This window comes from Cryptomeria japonica, chromosome 4 (assembly GCF_030272615.1).
Source record: "Cryptomeria japonica chromosome 4, Sugi_1.0, whole genome shotgun sequence".
Taxonomy (NCBI): domain Eukaryota; kingdom Viridiplantae; phylum Streptophyta; class Pinopsida; order Cupressales; family Cupressaceae; genus Cryptomeria; species Cryptomeria japonica.
Genome location: NC_081408.1, coordinates 25,363,246 through 25,375,906, shown reverse-complemented (window position 1 = coordinate 25,375,906; position 12,661 = coordinate 25,363,246).

Genomic DNA, 12,661 nt, shown 5'->3' with positions numbered 1-12,661 from the left:
CTGATCTCCATGCAAATGGGTACAATGACTTTCTGGGTCGAACATATGCCTCGATTGTCATAACCTACTTGCCATAATAAAGCTCAATGATGATAATGCATAAGAAGCTCTTTTCACTTCCATATCTTCTATCTTTCATCCTCCTTTCTTGATTGACCTCCATCATCCTTCTTGAGTCCGTGTAGCCTGCTATCACATGATTGAGTATAATGACATGGCAAAAACATTTGCATTTCATGTAGTTGCACCTGCATTATCACATGTTAGCATTTCATACATACATATAGATATCACAATTGCATCACATCCTGCACACAACACATATTAGCACATTTTACATTTTCATCATGTAAATAATCATTTGCATTATCATATTCATTTGCATTTCATACATTCACATTTGCATTGGCATAACATTTAAAAACATAAAAGAACAAAAAAATTGCATTTCATTATGTACATATTTGCATCCATATCAATCATCATCATAAATCACATCAAAGCAACATCACATAGGTACACATGCATATAGCTGCCACAAGGATGGATCATCTCATATATATAATCATAAGTGTCATGATACAATGATGTCAAAATCATATGGCTACAATCACCCGAAGGTGTCTACATCATCATACAAAATGGTATAAAATTGATACATAGGGAGCCCTCTACGGCTATGATGAACTCCCTCCCTTGGAGCCGATTGGCCTCGATGGAGTCTGCGCCCTGGAAGGACCCACCCCAAGATCATCTCTCCTGGCCCTTGTGTCCTCTGCAGCCACCCCTTGTATCACCCTATCTGGACAAAGGAATCCACTGATCACTCCTACCAGCACCACTGCTAGTGCCAATCTTGTCTGTGTCATCGTGTCCCATGCCACATGTCCAACCCTCATCTCCAGTCCTAGATCCTGAAACACTCATCTCAGTGCATCCCTATCTCCGTCTCAATCGTAAGGAACTAACTCCCCATCGATCGGTATCCTCAAAATCCTGTATACATCCTCCAAGGTGACTATCATCTCACCCATCGACAAATGGAAAGTACAAGTCTCTGAGTGCCATCTCTCAGCCAGCACAGTCAGCAATCCCATGTTCGCCTGAAACTCAGGCACATACAAAATATGTCACAGGCCCATAACCTCAATCGCAGCTCTGTCCTCAACTATCAGCTCTGGTCGTAACCTCTAAGTTGATGGGAATCTCTCCCATGATTCCAGCATAGGTAGGTACTCCTGCAGTCAAGCAAATCAATCATGTCAGTCATAGTGGCATTCCCTATTCATCACAAAATGTTGCTCTTTATCCTAGTGCTTATATTTATCATATGGCGCTATTTATCCTAGTGACACTCACTGTTCATCACAAATTGTTTCTATTTATCCTAGTGGTACTCCATGTTCATCACAAAGTACTACGTGTTTTTGCACTCCCTGTTCATCACAAAGTGTTGCTTACATTTGCACTCACTGTTCATCATAAAGTGCTGCTCTTTTTTTTAGTACTCCCTGTTCATCACAAAGTACTTTGTCTTGGTACTCCCTGTTCATCACAAAGTGCCTTGATCTATCTTATCCTAGGGCCTCTGCTTGAGTGTATCCTCTTAAGTAGTTTCATAATTGGCAATGTATGTTCTATCACATAATTGTCAATCCTGGCCCTATTTGCTATTTTAGTCTTCCCTATAGGACTTGCTTGAGTGTATCCTCTCAGTAGCTTATCCAATCGACAGCATATGTTCATCACAGAACTATTGATTTGGCCTAGAAGACATAAACACACTTACATATTGCACAAACGCCTTTAAATTCATAGACGCGCCTGGCACAAACACAGACGTGCCTAGCGAACCTAGACACGCTTGGCACCAACACAGACACGCCTAAGCATTTTTTGACCTTGTTTGACATATTCTAAAAGTGCATTTATTGCACTACCTAAGATGCATTAATGACAACATTTATTGCAACAAAGTACAAGGAGGTTTTGTGATACTTACCGACTCTCCTGCATCTGCTGGCCTTTGAAATCGGCAAATGTGATCAAATCTGTGAACCAAAGCCATTGTTGCTGACTGTTGCTGCTCTATTCTCTCTCTGCACTCTAATCTCTTAGATGTGAGGATGACAATGAGGATTTTTTCCCCTCGTGGTCTATCTTATAAACTTCCCTAGCCCTAGCCCATGTTCCCCGAGTCAGTCTTCTTTATCCCATGATTCTGTCACTTTATCTGGTCAATCCTTTCTAGTCATTCTTTCTTATCGAGAGATTGTCTGCGATCTTTTCAGACATTTTCATCCAATCTCTTGAGGGGGTATATCATTCCCATCTTGGGGAAACATTGTATCAGTTCATCTTATCTTCTTTGAAACAACGCGACAAGTTGCATTGTCTCAAAGAGGGGCAAAATGTAGACACCTAAAATTGTCATGTCTAATTAAATAAATATCTTTATTTATTTAATTATTTTAACCTAATTCTTCTATTAATTAAATAAATCTTTATTTATTTAATTAATTCATTTATCCTCTTCTAGCCTTATTTCTCATTTAAATAAATTCATTTATTTATTTAAATTATCACTTTCTTAAATTAAATAAATATCTTATTTATTTAATTTATCCCACTTCCTCTATTAATTAAATGAATCTTTATTTATTTAATTAATTCATTAGCCTTTTCTACCCATGACACATGTCATTCATCTCTTAATTCATACACTACCTACCCCTCTCATTATTTCATTATTTTCTTTACCTACCCTCTAATCATAGCCGACCTCTTTTTACACCTCTCAATCTTTTCCCTCCATTTCTTATAGTGTCTTATATATAAGGAGATGCTTCCTTCATTATCAAACCCTCACTATGCATTTAGCCCCGACTATGCTTTCGAACTTGCATATGCAATCAAGCCTACTTGCAACCACATTTCCGTTCTTTGTTGAGCTCTTGTGCACATAAAAAATCTGAGAGCAAATATATCAAGCAAGATCAATGGAGATAGGAAGAATGGAGATCCAAACCCTATTGGACATATGATGGTATAATCTTTGTGATTTCATTTGATTTGCATTATCTTAGGTAATCTTCATATGTTATGGTGGATCTTTGTTGTTTTTAGGCTAGGGTTTTGTGGTTGAATCCATTTAGTCTTTCAATGTTGTTGTTATCCATTTTCACCATAAACAAACATCACACGCATGCATTGAATGCATGGCAGCATTTTTGGAGTAACCACCAATTCCCAAAAATTATTACTTGCCTTCAAAAATCATCCAATTGACGTCACCTGAGATATGGTTCAATCTTCATCCTACTTAGCAATAAATGCACCATCATGTTGTTTAGTCCATGGGACCCACCCGATTTGAACATGCACAAATAATTTGAACTGACTTCATGAGGGTTCAAGTAGTTCAAAACGTATGTTGTGCCCAGAAAGTTTTCCTTTGAAAAGATCAAGTTTGTTAATTGTTGTTGGCCTCTTGAAATTTACCGAACATGTTGATCACTGAAATGTTTGAACTAGGTTCAAATGGTTCACGGTCTGGAGAAAGAGGATATAAAACATCATACGCGACCATGAAATACAATTGTTGCAAAACACTTGAGTGAACGTTAGCATGAAAACTTTTTAGACAACTTAGAACCTACGGTACCTAAATGAACATTATGAACTCTTTTCAAAATGAGTCAAGGGGTTCATGAGGTTCAAACAACCATTGAAACTTAACGCTATAGATTAAGAGACAATTTACAAGCGAATTAAGGATTGAACCAAGGAGTTTCTAAAAAGATAAAGACTCAGATAAAATTTTGGTAAGGCGGCTTCCTCTTGTTATGAGGGATGAATGACAGGATAACATGTTACCATTGATTCACCCTCCCCCCCCTCACTAGTCCATTTGTGTTCCTTCAATTGGTATCAAAGAACTAGGTTCCATATTAGTTAATATTTCTCCAGCTTTTGTAGATTATGGTGTGTGAACACAATGGCTAGATTTGAGTCATCTTTTGCTAAAGTACCAGTGTCTGATGGCACCAACTATGCTTTATGGAGTAGAACAATGGAAACATATTTGCCATCCCTAGGTTATGATGTCTGGATATCAGTTAAAAATGCTTATATTATCCCTACCAATCCTCCAGCTTATCCTGATGCTAAAAAGGAATATGAAATCAATGCAAGAGCCAATCAGACTATCCTTAGTGGATTATCAAATATAGAGTTTGTCAAAGTTATGCATTGTACATCTGCAAAAGAAATACAGGACAAGCTGGAGAGAATCTATGAAGGAGATATGAGAGTTAAGGAGGCTAAACTACAAATTATTTAAGCTCAGTTTGAAGGCGTGAAGTTGAAGGAAGAAGAAAATATTGTTGACTATCTACAAAGAGTGGATGAAACAATTAATGCAGTAAGAGGACTTGGAGAAGATGTTCCAAAAGAAGTCATAGTCAAGAAGGTGTTGAGGTCATTAACAATAAGGTATGACACAAAAGGTTTTTTTCATCAAAGAAGCTAAGGACTTGAAATATTTCACTATGGATGAATTATTTGGATTATTATCAGCATATGAAATAAGAACTATAAGTGTTGAAGCATAAAAGAGAGAAGATTCCTTCACCTCTGAGAAGAAAGTAAAAGAAGTTGTAAGTAGTGTAGATGATGAAGAATCAGATTTAGCTGAAGCCAACTTTGTAAGGAAATTAAAGAAAGGATCTAGAGAATATAAAGGTAAATTGTCCTTCAAGTTCTTTGACTGTGGAAATATAGGACATATAGCTACTCAATTTCCTTATAAGAAGAAGTAAGATAATGATGAGGATAGTGTCAAGTTTAAAAGTAAAAAGTTTAATAAATCCAGGAGAAGGAAGTTTAAAAATAAGAAAATTATTTACACTATTGATAGTGATAAATTTGATGATGAAAGTGAGTCAGCTAAGGGCTATAGTGAAGATGGAAAACAAACTAATATCTTAATGGCTCAAGAGCTACCTAATGAAAAGAAAAGTGGATCTCAATCCACATATCAGAACTCAGGTGACAGTGATGAAGAAAGTGAGATTGGTGCTAAAATTCATCTTGAAGCAAAATTAATAGGTGCTCTTGAAGAACTGGACAATGTAAGGAAAGAATATTAAAAATACAATAAGTCAGCCATAAAGGAACAAGATCAGCTGAACAAGATGCTTGATGTGTCTAATTAGAACATCATCACCTTAACAACTCAACTAGAGGAAGCCAAGAGGTTGAGCGAAGTAGTAAAATCAAAATTAGAAGCCAAAGAAAAGGAATGTCAAAAATTGGAAGAAGTTGTGAATCTCAGTAAAGAGTTTGAGAGATGCAAGGAAGATCTCAAGATGAGGTTGAAGTGTGATAGTGACACATATTCCTACTCCAAAGAAGGAAAATATTGTTGCTGCTATAAGAAACCATCATGTTGATCCAAAAGGAAAGACCAAGATGAATGATGATGGCTTCACCAAAGTTAACACACAAGGAAGAGCTTTAGAAGGCCAAGATACGTTGCACCAAGGAGGTGAATGTGGAACTATTACTTCAACAATGACTAGCATGCCTCTCAATTTCATTGTTATTGCTATAAATGTAATGCATATGGACATAAAATTTTAGATTATAGACCCATGCATAGATCTGCTCCAAGATATGAAAACAAGAATCCTTTTGTTGTCCTAAGAGATGTTAATATTATATATTGTCTTTATACGGTAAAAATAGATGATGCAAAACAATAATATTGAAAGACTAACAAAGTTCCAACCACAAAACCCTAGTCTAACAATGAAAATGATCCACCATACACAAATGAAGATACCTAAGATCATGCAAATCAACAAAATAAAACAAAATATACCATTCACATGTCTAGTAGGGTTTCAATCTCTATTTCTTCCTATCTCCATTGATCTTGTTTGATATATTTTCTCTCAGATTTTATGTGTGCACAAGAGCTCAACAAAGAACGGAAATGTGGTTGATAGCTTGATCACAAGAACACTTGATTGCATAAGAGATTTAACAATTAGGGTCATTAGTGTTGATAATGAAGGAGAGTATCTTCTTATATAGAAGACACTGTAAGAAATGAACGGATAAGATTAAGAGGTGTAAAGAGGATAAATGGCCGGCTAGGATTAAAGGGTAGGTAGAGGAAATAATTAAATGATAAAGGGGGTAGGTAGAGAAGAATTAAGATATGAATGACATGTGTCATGTGTAGAAAATACTAATGAATTAATTAAATAAATAAATATTTATTTGATTAATAGAAAAAGTGGGATCAATTAAATAAATAAACTATTTATTTAGTTTGGGAAAAGGATAATTTAAATAAATAAAATAAGGAAAGGCTTAGAAAAGGATAAATGAATTAATCAAATAAATAAAGATTTATTTAATTAATTGAAGACTTAGGATAAAATAATTAAATAAATAAAATATATATTTAATTAAAGAGGATAATTTTAGGTGTCTACATTTTGCCCCTCTTTGAGACAATGCAGCTTGTCACGTTGGCTCAAAGAGGAAAAAGTGATACAAAGTTTCCCCATGATGGGAACGATATGCCCCCTTGAGAGATCGGATCAAATTTTTTGAAAAGATCACAGACAATCTCTCGATAAGAAAGAAAGGCTAGAAAGAACTAACAAGATAGGGTGACAATGTCACATAGGAAAAAAAACTGACACGGGGAAGAAAAAATCTGATATGAGAGACTAGGGTTAAGTAGCCTATATAATAGGGCCACAAGGAATAACATCCTCATTTGTATCCACACATCTAAGAGATCAGAGTGCAGAGAGAGAGCTTAGAGAAGTCAGAGTAGCCAGCAATGATGGATAGAGTTCATAGGTTCAATCAAGTCCGGCAGTATCAGAGGCCAGACGACATGGGTGAGTTGGTAGTACCTCGAAGCCTCTTTATCTATTTATGTATTTATTGTTGACATTAATGCACTTGAGGATAGGTAAGAAAAAACACAAAATCAATGTTTTGTACTGCGAGCGCGTCTAGGTCAGTGTCAAGCATGTCAAGTTAGGATAAGTGCATCTATGCTAGGTTTGGTCGCGTATGTGCATTTAATTGCATCTAGGTAGGGATAGGGATGTATCTATGTGAAGAATGCACATTTGTGCTAAGGGGGTGTGTGTGAAAAACAAGCGCATCTGCATAGAACAGCGATGCATCTGTGATGTACAAGTACGTCAAGGAAAATAAACCACGTATAGGTTGATTAAAACCATGTTTGTGTTGTAGAAACATGTTTGTGTCTAAGTAGGCTCAAATCAGTATTTCTATGATGAACATCCGTTGTCGATTGGATAAGTTATTGAGAGGATTCACTCAAACAAGGCCTCTAGGGAAAACAAACTGAGAGATAGGCTAAAATTAACAATTTTGTGATGAACATACATTGTCAATTGGATAAGTTGTTGAGAGGATACACTTAAGAAGGGCCTCTAAATAGAATCAAGTACAATGTGATGAAAATATACACTAGGATGCAGCACCATGTGATAGACATAAGCATTAGGATAGTAGTAGCAATCTATGATAGGCATGAGTACCACTAAGATTGACATGATTTGTTTGATTGGATGCAAAAGTACTTGCCCCAGACAGAGTCACAGAAGAGATTCCCTATGACACAAAGGTTGCAACCAGAGTTGACCTTTGAGGACCAAGCAGCTATTGAGGGTATGGGATTGAGACACATCATGTATTTGCCTGAGATTCGGGCGAACAAAGGATTATTGACTTCTCTAGTAGAGAGATGGCACTGTGAGACCTGTTCATTTCATTTTCCAACTAGCAAGATGTTAGTCACCTTAGATGATGTGTACAAGATCTTGAGGATACCGATCCACGACGAGCTTATGTCGTATGATAGGGAGGGAGACAGGGATGCACTGAGATGGGTCTTTGCGGACCCAAAGCTGGAGATGAGACCAGGTCATGTTAGCTATGATGTTATGCTACCTACTAGATGCAGAGTACCGACAGTAGTTGGAGGAGTGATTATTGGTTACCTTTGTCCAGATAGGGCGACATGGGGTACGATTGTTGGTTGGGGGAGGACCCTAGAGATGTTGGTGACACAACATGCAAGATATGCATGGGCTCCATGTGTATTAGCACACTTATATCATGAGCTTCACCAGTTTGTGCATCTCGGTGATTGTGATCTAGGTTGCGGGGTTACGCTATTACAGGTTTGGTCATACGAGCACATTGCAGTGACTAGACCAATACACTTCAGAGGGAGAGTGCATGGACAGTCATATGCACATTTGTATAGTATGATCACTTCCTATCCATGGATTGGGAAGGTGGACTATTAGAGATAGGTAATAGATGACATAGATAGTGTCATATGGAGACCCTATCTTGACTACAAGGAGTGGGAGGAGGATACTACAAAACTACCCTGTGTCTTAAAGAGAAAGTATTTGATTGGGCAGACACTGTATATACTAGACAGGCATCCGATTGATAGGGTATGCAGGAAGTTTGGACAACAGTAGAGGATGCCTTGGGGATCTAGAGAGTTTGCACAGACAATGTGAGAGAAGACTCACTGGGGGCCAATTTTGTCTTATGATGTTGTTGTTACATAGTTTGAGTAGTTAGTGTCAATGCCTTAGGACCTACAAAGTAATATAGGTGATGCATGCATAGATGTGGAGTATGTTACCTATTTTACGACACATCCAATATCGAGGTTGTTAGATCTAGATGAACCTTTGGTAGCTGAGGATGATGACGATGAGGATGATGAGGACGAAGGTGGGGGAAGACAAAGGAGGCAGAGGAGAGGAGTGGTGAGGAAGGTGGTAAGGGGTAGGAGTGGATAGAGGGATGCTGGAGAGAGATGAGGGACAAGATCCACAAGGAGGGAGAGAAGAGGACAACTCCTACAAGTTAGAGGATAGGTATAGGGATAGGTATGAGAGAGAGAGGCATAGGGATAGGCTAGGCAGGAGGAAGGTGCCTAGGGTGGAGATGATGAGGAGGATGAGTTTCTAGCACTATGAGAGATTGCAGTAGGACAGGTCGATGAGATCGAGGATCTCAGGAGAGACGTGACTCGATTGAGGTGACAATTAGTAGAGATGCAAAAGGAGAGAGATCAGGCCATTCAATGATATATAGTCACAAAGGAGGCAATAAGGGTAGGTAGAGAAATAGGAGAGGGGGACCATGGAGTAGGTTATGCCTATGTCCTACGACCAGGGGAGGAGATTGTTAGGCCCAATATGGAAAGCTAATGTACTAAGAGGGGAGGTGTGAATCAGTACTTCAAATCCTTTCTTCAACAATAACTTTACTATTAAGCATAAACCAAAAACTGTTGTAACATAACATAAACCTAAAACAAATAAATAACAATCATGCATGATTCACTCCATAACACATATATTTCGGTTACGCAGAAACTCCTGGTTAGAGAGAAAAACTGTGGTGGGGATGGCACCCACAACTTCACTACTGCAATAATAAAGGTTGCTCGGTTAGAGCTACATGTTTAGATATTTCTGATAGCTTACCCTGTTAGGAGTATCAAGATCGTTAGATCTACCTTGCTAAAGGATTTTACAACACTTATTCTAAATGTTGCACCTGGTTAAAAGGCTTTATAATTTATAGACTTTGTTAGAGTCTTTTACCTTGTTATAGGTTTCTCTTACAACTCAAATTATTACAATAAAATCTTTACAAATATCTACAACTTCACATCTGAAATGTTATAGCAGATTCTATGTGCTCAAAATGAGATTACCTTGCTTATAGCATACCTCGATAATCCATAGATTAACTCAGTAAACCCTTCTATTTATTCTATTCCTTGATTGTTCTCTGAAATCCTTCTCAGTGACCTCTATATCTCTAACAGTCACAATACTCAGTGCTTCCTTATCTATCACACATGTCTTTCTTCATATGCCTCTGTATCTCATATTGTTATCCTTAATTCATGCTGTATAAATAGATCTCTTATGTCAGTGATCTGGTTCATTGCTTCGATCTTACAAACATGTTTTATCGAATGAATAACCATACAAAATATTTCATTGGATAGATGACCTCAAGATCATAAAAAATCTTTAAGTGCAATTTCCAATGTGATAACGGTTCTTTGTTCCTCGATCTTGTAACATGTTTCCCATGTGTGTCTAGGTTCAATGAATCTGGTAACACGTTTCACTCAGTGTGTGTTAACTCGGTATATCATTATTGATGCTCGGTAGACATAGAGTGTTACTCGGTAGATAGCTCGGTGTATACTAGGCTCTGTGACTACTTTATTCTATAACCAACTGCTCTATGCTTATCAACTGAATATTTCGGTAGTAGTAACCGACTAGAGTATATAGAATGACTTTGGACATAAAACTAATGGCAACTTAGTAAGTAGTAACAATCTCACCTTTTGACATTAGTTGAGATGTTTGACAAAACTTCTTTCAAAGTCATAACTCAAAAATCTATATACTTACAAAATTTGACTAATCAGATAGTATATACATTTGTCAATAAAATAGTATATTCAGATATACTCCCCTTATCAATATACTGTACAAAATTCTGATTATGCATGCGTTGTGATCAATATTCTGTATTAACTGCTCGGTTCACTATCAAAATTATCTATGCATTTGGATACTCTGTTCTGTTTGGTATACTCCCCCTATATACTACACTCCCCTTTCGTTACTTTGATACTATACTCCCCCTTTTTGACAAACATCAAAACTTAGTTACCATTCAGTGGAGGCAACTGGTCAAAAATGGATCTATACTTTGTCCTTGCATTGGTGAGAGCGGCAGAGAGGGCATCCTTGACACTATCCATGAGTGAATTATGAGTTGTAATGTCAGCTAATAGTGAAATTAGTCCATCTAAACTGCTTCCCTCTAGTTGAGTGGATAGGGAGGTAGCCTTGTTGATCTGCTCTTGGACGGAGGACAAGTGTGGAATGAATAAGGTTTGAAGAGTCATAATGTCCATCCTTATTTGGTGCTCTTCATTCCTAAGTTCCAGTTGTTGAGCCATGAGCTTTTGTAACTTTGTATAGAAATGCTTAATAGAATTTGACTCAGTGGTCAACTTATTTGAGAGATTGTTGATCTCTTTCTCAATCACTTCTATTTTATTTTTAATATCTTTAATGAATAAAGAGAATGTATAGAGTTTCTGAAATAAATAAAGAATATGCTTGAGTTGAGGGGACAACTCAGCAATAAATTTGACAAGTTTTACTTTGCCAATAGCAATGGCTTTTTGTACCTCTTCAATCATTTTAGTTGTGAGCTCTTTGTCCTTTAACTTGCTCAAATATTCAGATGCGTCTACTCTAGATGTCTCTATTTTAGTTAGGAGTTCATCCAGTTGAATATGGATGGCTGCATCTTTTGTCACTGTAGCTTCAGGTAGCATATATGTTAATAGTGCTTTCACCTTCTGAAGTACTTTGTTTTTCTTTTGAATAGCCATTTATTTTTCCTATTCTACTTTGGCTTTGCATAGTTCACCAAATTCAATGAGTTCTTGCCCTTTTAATTTGGATATGTCTACATTTGGCAACATTATTGGTTTTGACAAATCTAATTTGAAACTATGCTTTTTCATTTTATTTCTTTAGTTTTCACCGATTGAACTAATACAATGGCTTGGGAGGTTTGTTGACTCTCGGTAGGTTACTCGGTAGAGGCAACACTTTTGTCAATTTCTTGAACCTCTGATGTAGCCTTCGGTGAATCCTTGCTCGGGGTCTCAGTTGTAACATTTTCAGTGCTAGAAGGAGCTTGAGAAGTAGCTTCTCCTTTTGTAGACTTGTGACCCTCTGTTCCTTGTTCAGTATCCTGAGGGGCCTCTATTGAAACAGGCTGATGGACCGGAGGATAGGGCTGAACTTGTTCCAAAACTGACTCACTGGATACCAGTTTGGCATATGCTCTTGTGCCTCGGTGTCCATGATATCCTCATCAATTTGTATAGTGTCAGCAGGGTCTTGCTTCGTGATATCAGGATCTTGCTCAGTGACATCAACTATTTCAACTTCAACTTGCTCACCAGCATTCTTGATTCGAAATATTTCCTGCCATTTTTCCTTGGTCTCATTCTCTACATCCAAATAATGGCCATTCATCAATTTCAAGGCTCTTTGCTTGACTAGGAGGTTTGTGTGGTAGTTTTTCAGACGTTCATTGATCTCATCTACTGACATGTTTGGAAAGAGATGTACCAAACTTCTTTCTCTCATCTTCTTTTCCGAGTCCATGACATATTTCCACCTGTTATCAATATGCAAATACAATTCTTTTGGAAGAGAATTAGTTACTTCCAATGGGACCAATCGAAATTTCAGAAGAGTGCAAATTACGGCTTCTTCAATTTGCCTCTTTTCTGCATCAGATCTAGATTCATATTTAACATATCTAAATGATCCAAATCCACCATATTGTTTCAGATTTGCACAAAAACTATCAACGCTATGTACAGCTTCCTTTTTGGTCTTGACAATCTGAAATTTACTTTTGTCTTCAGATTCGGTGTCACTGGACTCTTTAGTCAAAATGAGTCTCCGAGTAGATTTCTTATAAGTTTTTGTTACCTTTGGTGTGGCAA